This window comes from Apis cerana, linkage group LG10 (genome assembly GCF_029169275.1).
Source record: "Apis cerana isolate GH-2021 linkage group LG10, AcerK_1.0, whole genome shotgun sequence".
Taxonomy (NCBI): domain Eukaryota; kingdom Metazoa; phylum Arthropoda; class Insecta; order Hymenoptera; family Apidae; genus Apis; species Apis cerana.
This window is the reverse complement of record NC_083861.1, coordinates 5,711,142-5,726,078: the sequence shown is the minus strand read 5'-3', so window position 1 is coordinate 5,726,078 and position 14,937 is coordinate 5,711,142. Positions and strand designations below refer to the sequence as shown.

The 14,937-nt window shown below is 26.9% G+C and overlaps 1 protein-coding gene across 1 annotated transcript in view; it reads left to right on the top strand.

Moving 5' to 3' along the window:
* Nucleotides 1–3,335: 3,335 nt before the first annotated feature.
* Nucleotides 3,336–14,937, top strand: part of LOC107992884 (uncharacterized) — a 108,344-nt gene continuing 96,742 nt past the window's right edge. The window contains exon 1 of the mRNA XM_017048997.3: nucleotides 3,336–4,543. The gene's annotated coding sequence lies outside the window, so the exon portion shown is untranslated. The remainder of the gene's footprint in view (nucleotides 4,544–14,937) is intronic.

Genomic DNA, 14,937 nt, shown 5'->3' with positions numbered 1-14,937 from the left:
GACTCATTTTCATATTAAAAAGATCCGGGAATAGATTTTTGCAAATTAAATATTGGAAAAAAATAAAATCGAAAAGTGTTGTACGTTCGTATGTGTTAAAAGTCTCGAATAAACGTCGAATGTAAAACAAGAATGTAGAACGATACGGGTTTTAAAATTTATCGAAACAATGGAAAAGTTTCGACGAAACGAGTTGTGCCATGCAAGGATCGGCATCTTCTGTCGATGGAATTTCGGAAGATGCATTTTTCTCTGTTCGAGAAGTATTCGACGGTTTGACACTTTTGTTAAAAGTTCTTCTTCAGGAATGTTCAATTCCTTTCTATTTTCTTTATTTAACGGGATCAAAGTTTGATTGTTTAGATACTCGTTTAAAGGAATTTTATTTTATTGATGCTACGTAAAATAAATAAATAAAGAGAAAAGAAAATTTTATTTAACAATTGAAAATGAATGTTTTTTTTTTTCATATTATTAGTGAAACTTTATATTTTCTTTCTTTCTTTTTTTTTGAGAAATGAATGTCGCGATGTGATTAATTGTATTAATATCATATTTGTTAGAAAAATCATTAATGCAATGAATTTGATTTTAATGAATTTTAAATTTTTAAAGATTAAATCATAAGAAAAAAAGATTTGATATTATATTTTTTCTCGTTATTTTACAGGGAAGAAATATAAATTGTTAATATGCGAGTGTAAGATTTTTATTAATTATTATCAGAATTTATTTCCTTTTTCCAATCTTATTAAAAAAAATAAATAAAAAGAAAATTGATATTTTGAATAAATCTAATTCAATGATCGAGGATTATTCATTACAACAGAATAATGTAAGGTATTTCTGTAAGGTATTACAAACTACAAGGACAGTTCTTGCAGTAGTTGAGGAATGCTAATCTCACAAATTCCTGCAGATCCATGCATATTTCTTGAATTGGACATAGGATAGCTATATCGTTTCACTTAATTATGAAATATGAGTAGAAAATTAACTTGTATATGTGGCAACATACTTATTTCTGAATTTAGCGAATGTACAGGTTTATATACATAGTTTTTCCTAGAAAGCAATAGAAACGAAATATTCGATGAAGAAAAATTTTATGAGTGTAAGTTCAAAAAATTGGTTTATTTTTTAAAAATTGTAAAAAGTATAAGAGATAAGAATTGATGAGATTTATTAGATTCGAAATTTTTTAATTTGAAATTTATCGAAACTATTTGAAAACGATGAAATTTTGTGACAACGATTTTTGTGAATTCGATAAATTTGGAAATCTGTCCCTTCAGTTAAAATTTCAATTTTTGATGGTTTTATATGAATATGCCAAACGCGACACCACGATACGTGAATTTTTGTTGGAGGAAAAAAAATTTAATATCCGCGCAATGAAAGAGCCAGATCAAAACTGTCAAACGAGCTTACACCGATTGCAATTTCGTGCAGCGCAATTTTGCGCTTATATTGTTCTCTGTTGCATTTCATTCTAACTTATAAATTAAATAAAAGGAGTACTCTTTTCTTTGGTTAATAATACTTATCTTCACAGTGAAGTGGAAATAATTTTTTTATATGAATAATTAATCATTTTATTTATTTATTGAGTTTATTGATTTGTTTGATTTATTAAGTTATTTTATTTGTTATAAAAGTAAGGTTAATTGGGAGAATTTATATTTATTTATTGTTTCAATATAAAAATTTAATAATTTAAATTTTATTTGAATACTCCTTTTTTTGATATTGATAATAAAAGAAAATTTATTTTTTTAATTTATTCTATTGTTCAAGTAAATTTTATGAATACATTTTTTCGTTTTTATTTCTAATGCTTTCAGTGTGAAATTATTCTGTTTCTTTGTATCGTATTAATCGTATTAAAAAATTTTAATCTTTCTAAATGCTTATTCTATAAATTTTTTTCTGTAATTTTTGTTAAAAATTTTTTAACAAAATGGACTTTCGATTTTTCAAAGCCTTTCCAAACTGACGTTGAAGTAGTTCTCTAGGTCGATCGGAAAAAGCCAAGAATATATGGAATCCGTCACTTGTCAAGTGATGTCAGACAGATGATCGATTTACGTGCTAAAAATTAGTCGGATATCAGGCGTCCAGGTTTTTAATCTTAATTATCTAGGTTTTCGGTCATTTCGCGTATTTCCATGAAATTCCGGCAGACGTGAGAAACGCGAATTTACCTAGATAGATGCGTCCTTTCGCTGTAAACGAGTCTTTTCCATGTAATTCGCCGTTTCAAAAGGGCATTGTTATTTTAATTGAAAGAAATATTTTAATTCGAGATGATAGAAATTGAGAGTTTCTACCAATTTTATGATACAGGCCAAAATAAGATAGAAATAGAAGATAAAAAATTACATTTTTAGATTTTATTTTTTAATTATTGACAGTCAAAAGTTTAAAATATTTCTAATTTTTGTTCAGTAGAATTTAGAGATATCTTAATCATAAATTGTGATCAATTATTTATTATTTTATTTGAATTAAACTAAATAAAATTACGTTTGTAAATCATTTATTTGATCTTCGATGAAGTTGAAACTGAAATAATTTATCATACTATAGTATTTTTTTTTTTTTATTTCAAATGAAGATTTTCAAATTTTTGTATTTTAATTTTCTTTCTGATTCATCAAACGAAAGAAGAGCTGTAAATATTTTAAGAAAAAAATAGAAAAGAAAAATATACATAGTGAATTTTTCATATTTTCCTCAAGTTTAAGAAATCTTGTCACGATAGAAAAATATATTCGGTCTGGAAAATGACTTAAGGGACATCACAGGATTAAAACTATAGAATCGATCGATCGTACAATTTAATCATTATACTGATTTCGAATTCTGAAGCTTATCCCTTCGGTTATTCTCGCCTTCCGAGCTAAAAGTTAATCGTATTTCAAAACACATTCACCACTCTTTTATAAGAATGGTCGTGCACTGATTTTACAAACAGGTTGAATCTTATGAACTATCGTGTGATATTCTCTTGAGGTCTCTCGCGAACTATGATCAAATTGGGTCGCGTTACGTAAAATATAAAGTCAATAGGTGCTCAAAAATAAGAAATTTCATACAATGGTGCGAGATTAAAAGTAATAATTTAAATTCAGAGTAAAATTTTGCGACAACTATTTATAATTGGAAATTATGGTTATGGTTTGTGGTGGTATTTGAGGTTTGTAGATATTTATTTATCATTTTAATATAATTTGGAAAATTAAAAATAACGATTTGAAATTTATATTATTAATATTTAAATTTATTAAACTATATTATTAAACTAATAATTAATAATTAATAATATTATTAAAACTAAATATTATTAAACTAAACAATTTTTCTCTAAGTAAAATTCGTGGATTATTTTTATTTTACATAAAATAATTTAATCTCATTGTTTTATAGATATAAAATCAATGAAATTAATAATTTTCGTGGTCAAATTTCAACGCATATTTCTTCAACGCAAATTTCCTCGACAAAAACCTCCTCCAAATCACTCCATACAAAACTCTATATAGATCTCGATCCACAAACACACTTCTCCGTATTTAACGTACATATCCATAACATATCAACATATCGACATACAATAAACAAAATTTATTTACTTTATTACATTATTACTCGTGCAATAATTTAATTTCATCCTTCATCAAATTTCAATAATAATAATTTAACCACCGTATCGCTCTCAAGCTCACTCCATATATATTCAATCTCTCATTCGCGCCAAACTCACATTTTAAAAACTCTCAACTCCACCCCTTCATCGCTTCGAATTTATTGTAAGAGAGAAAAAAGAGAAAAAAAAAATTTAACATTTTAACGTTTCGAAACGAAGGGGAATTTAATTCAGAAGTAAATTTGACCGCGTTAAACCCTCCATCGAGCAGGAACCGCAACCAGAATCGCATCCCCTCGCGGTGCCGGCACGAACAGGTGTCTGTGGTCTATGTATCGTCGCGTTGGTGGGCCGTCCGTGGCTCGACGCAAGCGCACGCGTTCGAAAACCTAACCTATAACAGTAGGATCTCGATCAGGGTTGGGGGTGATGCACGCCGGCTGAAAGAAGGGGCGCTGGGAGGAATGAGGGCCAGTGGGCTAGTAGTATCCGCGATAACGTCGTCTCAGTAGATCGTCGGCCGTCGCGCGGCTCCTCTCGCCTCTTCACGAGGAAGTAACGCGCGAGCCAGAAGCTCGTGAACCGGAAGTACGGCTGGGGCAGCCGCGAGTCACGTGTTTCGCGCGCGACACGTCTCGTGGACTCGTGTGGTTATTAAGTCTGTTCCTGAGTGTTGTTGCAGTGTTGTTTCCCTTTGAAATTCGGTGTTTGTGCGTGGTGGATCGAGTGTGTGAGTGTTGTTGTTGTCGTGTGGTTCATTTGAAGATTTCGTATAACGAATATTGAAATTAAAGGAGGAAGGTTTTTTTCTGGAAAAGTTGTAAGTGGTGAGATGCGAGGAGGAATTGTGTCCATCGGCGTGGTTGCCTTTTAATTAATCGAAGATTGGAGAAGGTGAATCCGCGTAAATTAAATTCCAATTGGATGGAGGAAGGAGAGAGAGTTTGAAAATTGTTCTGTGCTAAAAATTTGGTTCTCTCGAAGGGATTCAAGATTGCAAGGTTTTGATCGAAGAGAGGATTCAAGCTTTTGATCTTGACTTTTGTCTGGAGATTAATTATCGCTTGTTGAGAGAGAAGTGAGGGAAGGGATGAATGTTAGAGAGAAAAAATTCATTTTTTTTTTATAAGAGAGCTATTCTGTGGCATTAAAGTTGAATCGTGAGTGGATTATTAAATAATGGATTTTTTACATGCCAAGAGGGAAAGTTTTTTTTGGAAACTTTATCGTTTAATGAAATTTCATTTTTCGAATGTGAAGATTATTTTTGATCAAATTTTTTTCTTTAAAAGAAATGTCTTGTCTTTTAGAAAATATAAAAGTAATTATCTTTTCTTGTATTAATTAACTAAATAAACATATATTTAATTGTATTATTTGATTATTTTGATAAATTTATGAAAAGAAAATATTTATATGCAAAAAATAATAGAAAAAATTGAAAATAGAAAATAGAAAAAATAGTATAGTAACTTAATAGTAAATTAATAACATTAATTATTTTAACAAAAGATTTTTCGTTTTAAAATATTTTTATTAATGAAAATTGTTTTTAAAGAGAATCTAATAATTTGAATATATTCATAAATCTAAATACGATTAAAGTAGAAACAAGTGGGTTAAATGGAAAACTGTCAACGTAGTTTACACATGAGACTTATAATTTAATTAGGGTTTAATCTACATTTCACTTACTTTTCTCAAAATGTCAGAAACTATTTAATCTTTTAGAAGATGAAGATATGCAACTTCATGCTTGAAATTTAGTAATTGGAAGGCAAGTGCTCTACGTAATTCTAAATTTGCGGAAGAACAAATTTTAGGAGGAATAATTTTCTCAAGAAATTTAGTTCTAAATCGTAATTATTTTAAGTAGAAGTTAAATTAGATGGTAATTGCTATCAAATTTTGGTTACAGTGTTACAATATTAAATGAGTAAAAATTATTATTTCAAATTGATCTACATAAATATTTTAAAAATAAAAAGTATATTTATACGTGTATTCAATTTTGCGAATTCATTAACATTAACGAGAATTATTATTGAAGTTATATTTGATTAAAATTTAAATAATAATTTTAATTACTAAATAATTCTGAATTAAATATATAGTGTATGAACTTCAATAGAATTTAACAAATTTCAAAATGATAAATTTTAGTGTTAATTGTAATATCGCAGTATTACATTTACAATTTACTTTTTTGAGAATAAAATTTCAAAATTTCATTCAACGGATTTGATTAAAAATTCGATTGTCCAAATTTCCTTTAATATTAATTATCTAGTTTGTTTAATCGAACTTTTATATATTTACGAATATTATTCATCGAGAATCGAATTTAATCTGTTAATATTCAAATTTATTTTCAACATGTATACAACGCGTATACTCTTCATCATTACAACTTAATAATATTAAAGAAAAAAAATCAATAATAATAATAACAATAAATTTTCCAATTTTCACATTTTCTCAAAGTCTATTTCATTTAATGAAATCCAATTCTTCGCGAATCTCCATAATTTGATCCTCGATTCTTCCATTAATAAATCGTCAAACATTTGTAATCATCGTTTGCTCACGTTAACGAAGGCTTTCCATTTCCGGTTTTCCACGAGCACCACTGTTACGATTTAATTTGAATTTCCCTGCGGCGAACCGATTGCACTATACATATCTGTAGTCTCGAGCGAAGACTTTAGTTTTTCCTGCTCCTCGTGAATATTCAAATTCCACAGTGGCCGCTAATAAATTAATCCGACTGAGTGGATCCTCGCTCCTCCCAACCCGGATCATATAATTGAACTCGTTTTATTTTCATTTGTAACGCAAAACCGTGTGAGAAAATTGCTTCAGTGCATGTTATATCCCCACAAGGGTAATAACGATCGTCGATTTCGTACAGAGAAATTCGTTTTTTTTCGGTGTGTTTTTTTGATGTATAAGTAAACAATGACAATTTTTCTATAGATTATATTCGATTCGAAAAATTGTGTAAATTGTTGTATTAATCGTCATATATCGGATGTAAGCTCTTTCCTTTGAAAATTATTGTAATAACAAATTTTGCTTTGAAATATTATTGGTTTAATTTATGGTTTTATTGAAATCTAAAGCAAATGTAAACTTTTGATAAATGGTAAATTTGATTTAATTTTTTCGATTGATTGAATTTTATATAATAAATTAGAAGAATTTTGGATATCGAATACGGTGACTATTTTAGATTTGAATATTTATTTAACATTTAAATACGTAAGTTTGAATTCTTTTGATAATCGCAACGTGTAAAATCAATTGGAGAACTTTTAATTAAAATTAACTTGATTCTCTGTAATTGTTCCAAGATTGCTTCTTATTTTCAAATAGCCATTCAAATAGAAGCATTCTCCAGCAGTTAGATGCGTGTTCTCCAAATGCATGGAAATAACACGAGAGATCTGGACTGTAAGGTGGATGTATCTATTGTTTCCACTGAATTTCCTGTAACAACTTTTGTGTCACATAGCAGAATGTGGTCGAGCATTGTTGAACAGGATCACTTTTCTACTGGGATTTCCAGGTCGTTTATTTTCTATAGTTGTTCCTAGACATTTTCGTATTCTATAATAAGCAAATTCATGGTCTTGACCGAATTGGAATATTAACTTTTCTAATGATCTGAAGAATTATTTAAAATCCTTGATTTTCCTTATTGATATTTATGGATAATTTTATCATTTTTATCGGTACTTATTTCAATTAAATAAGAAAAAGTATTTTATTGTGATTTATATGTTAAGTGAAATAATGTTTGTTTATAGAAATTTTATTCAGTTGTATTAAAAAATGATAAAATATTAAAATTAGAAATAAAAAAAAATAAATATTTGAGTTATTTTATTATTAACGGTATTAGTACGTGAATATGTGCAATCTACCATAGAATATGGGAATAAATTATTGGTAACTTCAATCAGTACTGTTAATTTGCTGATGCATTCGAATTTCTCCAATTGAATGCATCAGCAAATTATTAGAAGCAAGAGCGCACTAATTACCCTTTCCCTTTAGTTTGTGCATATGCGATTTAGGTATTCTGATCAACCAATCAAAGATAATAATTCATTTCTTTATCCATAGAAAATTTTATTAGGCAAATTTTTATTATATATTACATTACACATATTTTTACCATATTAATGAAAAGAGAAATTAAGTTAGCGAACAGGATAGATTGTTAGAAATATATTATTTTTATTTATTTTTTAAAGTTAAGTATATTAGTAGACGGTTTCGTTTTGAAAACATAATTTCAATAAAAAAATAATAATTTAGATATGGATTTTTATGCATTTGTGGGGAATTTTGTATTAAGTTAATTTTCAGTCATAATTCACTTAATTGTCAAGTTCTTAAATTGTAGGAATATATGTATATATATTTTTAATTCGTAAAATATTAGATTCGAATAAAAACTGTATCTAATAGTAGAAAAATAAAAGAATTAAAAAAATTTTATTTTCAATTAATTCATAATGGTCTATTCTTCCACGTGTTCTTATTATAAATTCTTTCTTTTATTATTTCTCTAATAATTCTTACATCCTATGCATCAATTCCTAGAGGATCTACAAGTCTTCAAATGCATGACAATGTCATATATGACAATGCCTTTCACATCCAAGACTCTTATATCTTTTTAATTAAAATAATAATTTAATAATAAATTATTGTTTCAAACTTATCAATGGACAACAAGGAAATATTTTTGTTTCTCAAAACACCCTTCAAATCAGAATTAAGACAAATCATTACCTCTTCCTGATGCAATTTACGTCCACAATTCATGATCCTAATATTATCTTAATCCCTGCCACATTTATTATTCACCTATCTATCTATCTATTTATCGCTTTGTTCGCAAATAAACTGTTCATCCGCTCGACAAATTTCATCACCGCCTCACTATCGTTTCGAGATTACATTTAATGTCAGTTACTCACATCTGCTTTCAACTCGGCTTATGCGATTAATTTCGTATAAAGCCAACGTCTCGATACATCGCGAGCAAGGATAATCGAAGGATTTACGACTCGACGAAATTCGAAACTGGGAATTACCGTACACAACCGATCATCCCTTAACCCTCCGAGTCTTTATACATCGCTTCATATTTCACGGGATCGATAATTTTGGCACTGTTCGCATTTCATGCCAATTGTTATTAAAAATAACGTCGATGTCGAGCGAGAATTTTCATTGAGAGGGAGTTATACAGTAGTTACAATTCTTAAAAAAGAAAAAATATTCGAGGTAAAATATATTTGATCATTCTTTGAAATAAAATGATACTTTTCTGTTAGAATTGAACCGAACAAATGAATTTATTTTTTTTGGAAATTGTTTAAAAGAATTAGTTGATTAAGTAAAAAAAATGGAATCAAAGAAAGGAAAATAGTAAGAAAGGAATAAAATTAGTAATAATTTTTTTAAAACTATTCATACATTGTTATAATTTTGATTTTTATATCTGGAATAAATAAAGTAAGTAAAATATTTTGCAGTATATTAAAATCGAAAATTAGAAAGCAAAAGAATTATCGATAAATCGTTCTTTAAATATATATGATAATAACATAATAATAAACATATGCAGCATGTGCATTTTATGGTTTATATGTAGATTATAGGTCTTATAGTGAATCTGATGTCCATAATAAATATTAATCCAGGTTAAAGAAAAAAAGAGAGAAAAAGAAAGCAGATGCATAGAATTGAGATGGTCGAAAAAGAAAACGATAACTGCACACGAAGTTTCGATCAGATTTTTCTTGGAATCTATATTTTGCGGCATACGAATTAAGCAATCGACCTCATGTTTTATACAGAATGTTCCATTTAAGTCAATCCTCGTGAATATCTCCAAAGTTTTAAAAATGTTTAAAAACAAGAATTGAACGATTTCGAAGAATAATTTGACAATTTAACGACATAATTAAATTATATCAATTTAGATATAATCTTTTATTTTAAAATTCTTCAAATAGTTTCAACAGAACTATACTTTGTGTTTCAAGTAATCTTAAATTTTTTTTATTCCAGCAATATACACTTATAACAATAAAGACACGCGTACTTTTTTTTTTAATGAATTTTTATCGATTCGAACATTAGTTTTTCATTTCCTTCTCCTCTTTTATTTTATTCTCTCGAAATTATCGACGATCGATGTCTCGTGAAAATTAGGTTTCTTCGGCGCTTGTCTCTATCCTTTACGAGGTAATCGAATTCCGCGAAGGGAGCAAAAGCAGTGCTCACCTTTAATGTCGTTTCATTGGCCATAAGATGCGGAAGGAATACGTATGCTCGCTGTACATTTTTCAAAGAGGATTTCTCCCTTATCTTCGGGCATATTTCGATTGGAAATATAATATTTAATTTGAAATAATTTGATTATTTTAAATTCCAATTGAGATTTTTCATTGCATTTTTAATGTAAATACGTCGAATAAGATGATGAATCGCATTAGAAATAGATTTCTTCCTAGATTTGGTCGAGAATATTTTATTATATGCGAAAGGAAGATATGGAAATGGAATATAATGTGAGGTATTATGAAGCTAATGTGCAATTTTTTATTTTTCTTTATATTTTATATTGATAATATTTTATTAGATTATATATTTTATTATGGAAATATAAAATCTTTATATATCAAAATTTTTAAATTTTAATAAGATATAATTCCAAATGTAATTTAAAATATGTATAAAGAAAAATAATAAAAAATATTTATATTTTAAATATTACAATAATATAAATAATATAAATAATAATAATCATAATAATAAACAAGACCTAAAACGATGTATTATTTCTTAAAAAGAAACGAAATTCATTTAAAAAATGAAGGACTACCAATATGAAAAGTAGCAAATGAAATGTAAGGAGAAGTGATTTAGCTTTGATCAGACGTATGTTTATCACAATGAAAGTTTTCTTCTTCTGTAATTTTCCCTGATGTTAAATTCTTTTGAAAATCGTTTCAAGCATAATTTAACATCAAGAATGAAAACTTTATGAAAACTCGTGAATTACAATATATCCTATAAAGAGATTATGATTTTAAAAATTTTACAATAATAATAAAAAGATCAAATAAATAGATATAATATTAATATAATATTAACATAGGAATGTATATGAAATTACAATATTTTTACAATATTCTTTCTTGTAAGAAAACATATTTTAATCTTACTTTATAGAAAATTTCTAATCTCATCAGAATTAAACAGATTCTCTTGGAGTTAAGATTATGCACATTTTGGAATATGGAAATTATATGAAACTTGTTCCTCCAAGACAAAGCACTTTCAATCCAGATAATCCTTCTCGAAAATTCTATAATATCACATTGTTTTATCAATGCACAAAAGTTACTTGGTTACAATGTGTCGTTTTCAGCTTATATTAGTTAGTGTTATTATTTAATTTAAAATTGGTAAGTACATATATGATGAAAATTAAATAAAGTTTAATTAGAAATTAAACTATGACATTAATTTTTACTCTTCGTGTATAATATTCTTTGTTGCGATTCTTTAACTGTACAATATAAATATTCAATTTTTATCGTGTTTTATTACGATAGTTTTCTATAATTTTCTTCTATAATTTATCTTCAAGAAATAGATAAAATTCTAATACCAATCAATAAGAGTTCTTTGAAAATGTGTGTATTGTCTGAAAACAAATTTTTTGGTAACTTGTCAATTATTTTAGTATAATTTTCCAATAATTTTGCCAATATCCAGATTTTTTTATTCTCTACGAAGTTTTATATTTGGACATTTTATAAATTGTTTAAAAGATGGAAAAAAAAGAGAAAAACCGAATTCTTTCACCGAGCTAAAAAATCCGTCTCGATATTTAGTTCGTGTTCAAAAAATCATTTTTACTTGTACAGTTATGAAAATCAGAAATTAGACATCAGAGAAATTATTCAGACACTAAACGAGAAAGAGAAAGAAATGAAATAAAAGAAAATAATAAACTTTCAAAGAAAATTGTAGAAAATGATGGAAAATTGTAGAAAATCGTGTTCGATGAATCGTCTGAACGGTGAAATGGCACCACTTACAAGGGGCTTGGTTTGAATAATGGAAAATGGGATTAAATCGTTAAAGCTTTGGCACTGTGATCGGTGAAAGCTGATGCAGAATATTCCTTTACTTCTCTATTCTTTTACAAAGAGATGAAAACTCTAAAAAAAAAAGAGATCATTTTGAAAAGAAGATTCGTATTTGGAAAAAAAATTTTTGATTGTTTTTTTTAATTTGGCAAATTTGGAAAATGAAATGTTTTTCTTTATATATTTAAAGAGAAGATGCGAAGATAAAAAGATTGCAAAATATTGAATTTATTGAGAATATTTTTCGATTCTTTTTTTTTTTGTTATATCGAGAAGATTTTGTTTGGATGTTGGAATTTATGAGTATAATTTATGAAATTTAGTTTTTGAAAAAAAATTCAAGTAAAAGTCTATCATTTCATATTGAGAAAATTTTGAATAATAATAATGAAATAATTTAATTTATAAATATATTTATGAATAAAAAATATTTTTATCGCGTTGATGAGAAGAAAAAGAATCTTTGATCACCGTAGAAACAGACAATTCAATGTTTCTACGAATAAATAATGTACTTGACAGCGAAGAAGATCATTTTGTTTATTTATGCAAATGATGTTATATATCCTTGACTCTTTTTAAACATGTGACTCCTAGAATCATCTATTTAGCCAACTTTATATAAACTGTCTCATATAGAACATTTACACATTTCTTAATGTTTGGGTTATTGAACAGAAAGCTACTATATTCGCGAAATATCTCGCATCAAAGAATTACTTTTAACGATCTATTTATAAATTTCATCTGTCTTCAAATGCACACATTTCAATTAGAATTCATATTAAATAAGTAGAGAATTGATTCGAGATGAAGAAAATTGAAACTGATTCCATCGTATTTTTATTCGTTTTAAATATTATCTATTTACTATTACTAAATCAATATCGATGAAATATTCTTTTGACCGTATAATTTGATTCCTAAATTAACATAACGAATAACATTTATCTTTTTTCCTTTTATTATTATTATCATTTTTTTTAATTCTACAAATTATCAAGTATTCACACTTCTTTTTCTTTAACTCGCAAACATTCATCCGACATTTTCATTTTCACATTATTATAGAATTTATTCCTCATTCCAAATGGTCATAACTCTGAGCATAAAAGCACGGAATTACCAGTAAGGATCGTTCGCAGGATTCGTACGAAAAATCGAACGGCTCTGAAAAGATGAATATTTCAACGAGTTTGAAAAGTGAGTTCTCTCTCGAAATGCGGTTGGACGCGTTTGACGGATCGATAAGGCAAGCGAAAGGAGGGAAGTCGACTCGATCAAAGTTCCGTCTCACTATCAACATTGTCACGTTCGACGGCGACGACGATGATCGGGATCGCGCGGTCGGAAAATGGAAACGGGGAATCAATCGGGGAATCGTGCACACAGGGGATACTTGTTACCGATCACTTGTTTCTATACTATTCGGATTTATATTTAGAATCCGAACGTGTAAAGTTTGAAAGAGACAAATGACGCTGTGGTTGAGAATGAATTTGAATATATTTTTCTTTGCTTTGTGATGTAACATCCATAATTGCATTAATTATTTTGTCGATTCGATGATAAATGGTGTGATAATTCGTTTAATTGATAATGAACCTTTGTAGATACTTTATTTTGACATAAATCAAAAATTTCTTTCGACTATATCTGGCTATTTGATTGTTAATTGATAGGAGATGATAGGAAAAAAAGATTTTTTAAAATTTAGAGAAAAGTATAAATGAATAAAAGTGATAGAAAAATGAAAATATTTAAAATTGTATTATTTATTAATATTTTTGTAAGAGAGAGGTGAGATGATAATGATTAGAATTTAAATAAAGTGCAGATTACAATTAGTCTTCGCTCATTTTTCATTTTCATGTATGTTTATTTTAATTTATTTTGTGATTTTCAAAAAGAAGATAAATTATTGTATAATAATATAATTCTAAAATATAAATGGGGATTTTAAATGTATTGTAAATGTATTGTTTTTAATTACACATAACTATGAGAAGTGTGTTATTAATTTTAAAAATGAAAATTATTACTTTTAAAATATATTAGAATTTTTATTTTTAATTTATTCTTAAAAAGGTAGGTTTCATATTTAATTATGCTTTAATAAATGGATGATATAGTGAAAATTAAAAATAGAAAAAAATAAATAAGTAAAAGGAATTTTTTGTATATAAATTCACGAATATCGTTTTAGGATAAATAGATAGAAAGGAAAAATAGATAAATGTACAGAGCATTTCAGTATTTCAATTTAAATGATAATTCAAATACACAAAAGACATTAAAATGGTCTGACAAGTGGTAAATTCGTAAGTCGATAGCATATGAGAAAACAGAAATATACGAGATATAACAGAATTTTCAATTTCAGTTAGAATATGTGAAAGAGGAGAAAAAATTTTAAAGTTTAATTTTCAAATGGAAATAATAAAATTGATAAAAACAGCTATAAAAAAATTTTTAATATTGAAAAATAAATTTTGTTCTCTCTCTCTCTCTCACTCTCTTTCTCTTCCATGAACATTCAATTCTTACAAATATTATACAATTATTATAAATATTAAATATATGAAGAGATATTATAATAAAATTTAATCATTTATTTATAAATAAATTTGAGAGGCTATTGAAATTTTATTTGATAATTATTTAATATTTATTACATTTAGAGATAATTTGTTAATTCAATATGTATGTAAGTTTACCTTTAATATAATATTATACTTGATATAATAATGATATAATATTATTAATTACATTAATTTCATATAAAATATTAATTAGATATATGATTGGGTATTGATAATTTAAAAATAAAATATCTACTAATGATAATTATATATTGAATACGAAACGAGAAGTGACATATTTATCGCGAAATTTATCAAATATCAATTAAAAGCAAATGAAATTTCAAACGAGTAAATATTATCGATAAAGGATAAGTATTTCATATCTAGTACGTGATACATATTTAAATGATATACATTTCAAACAGTAATATAAATTACAAAATTAGAATCTCTCCTTCCTTCTCGCTTATAATAAATCATTAATCATCGTTAAAAATCACATTACACTAAGAACCAATCA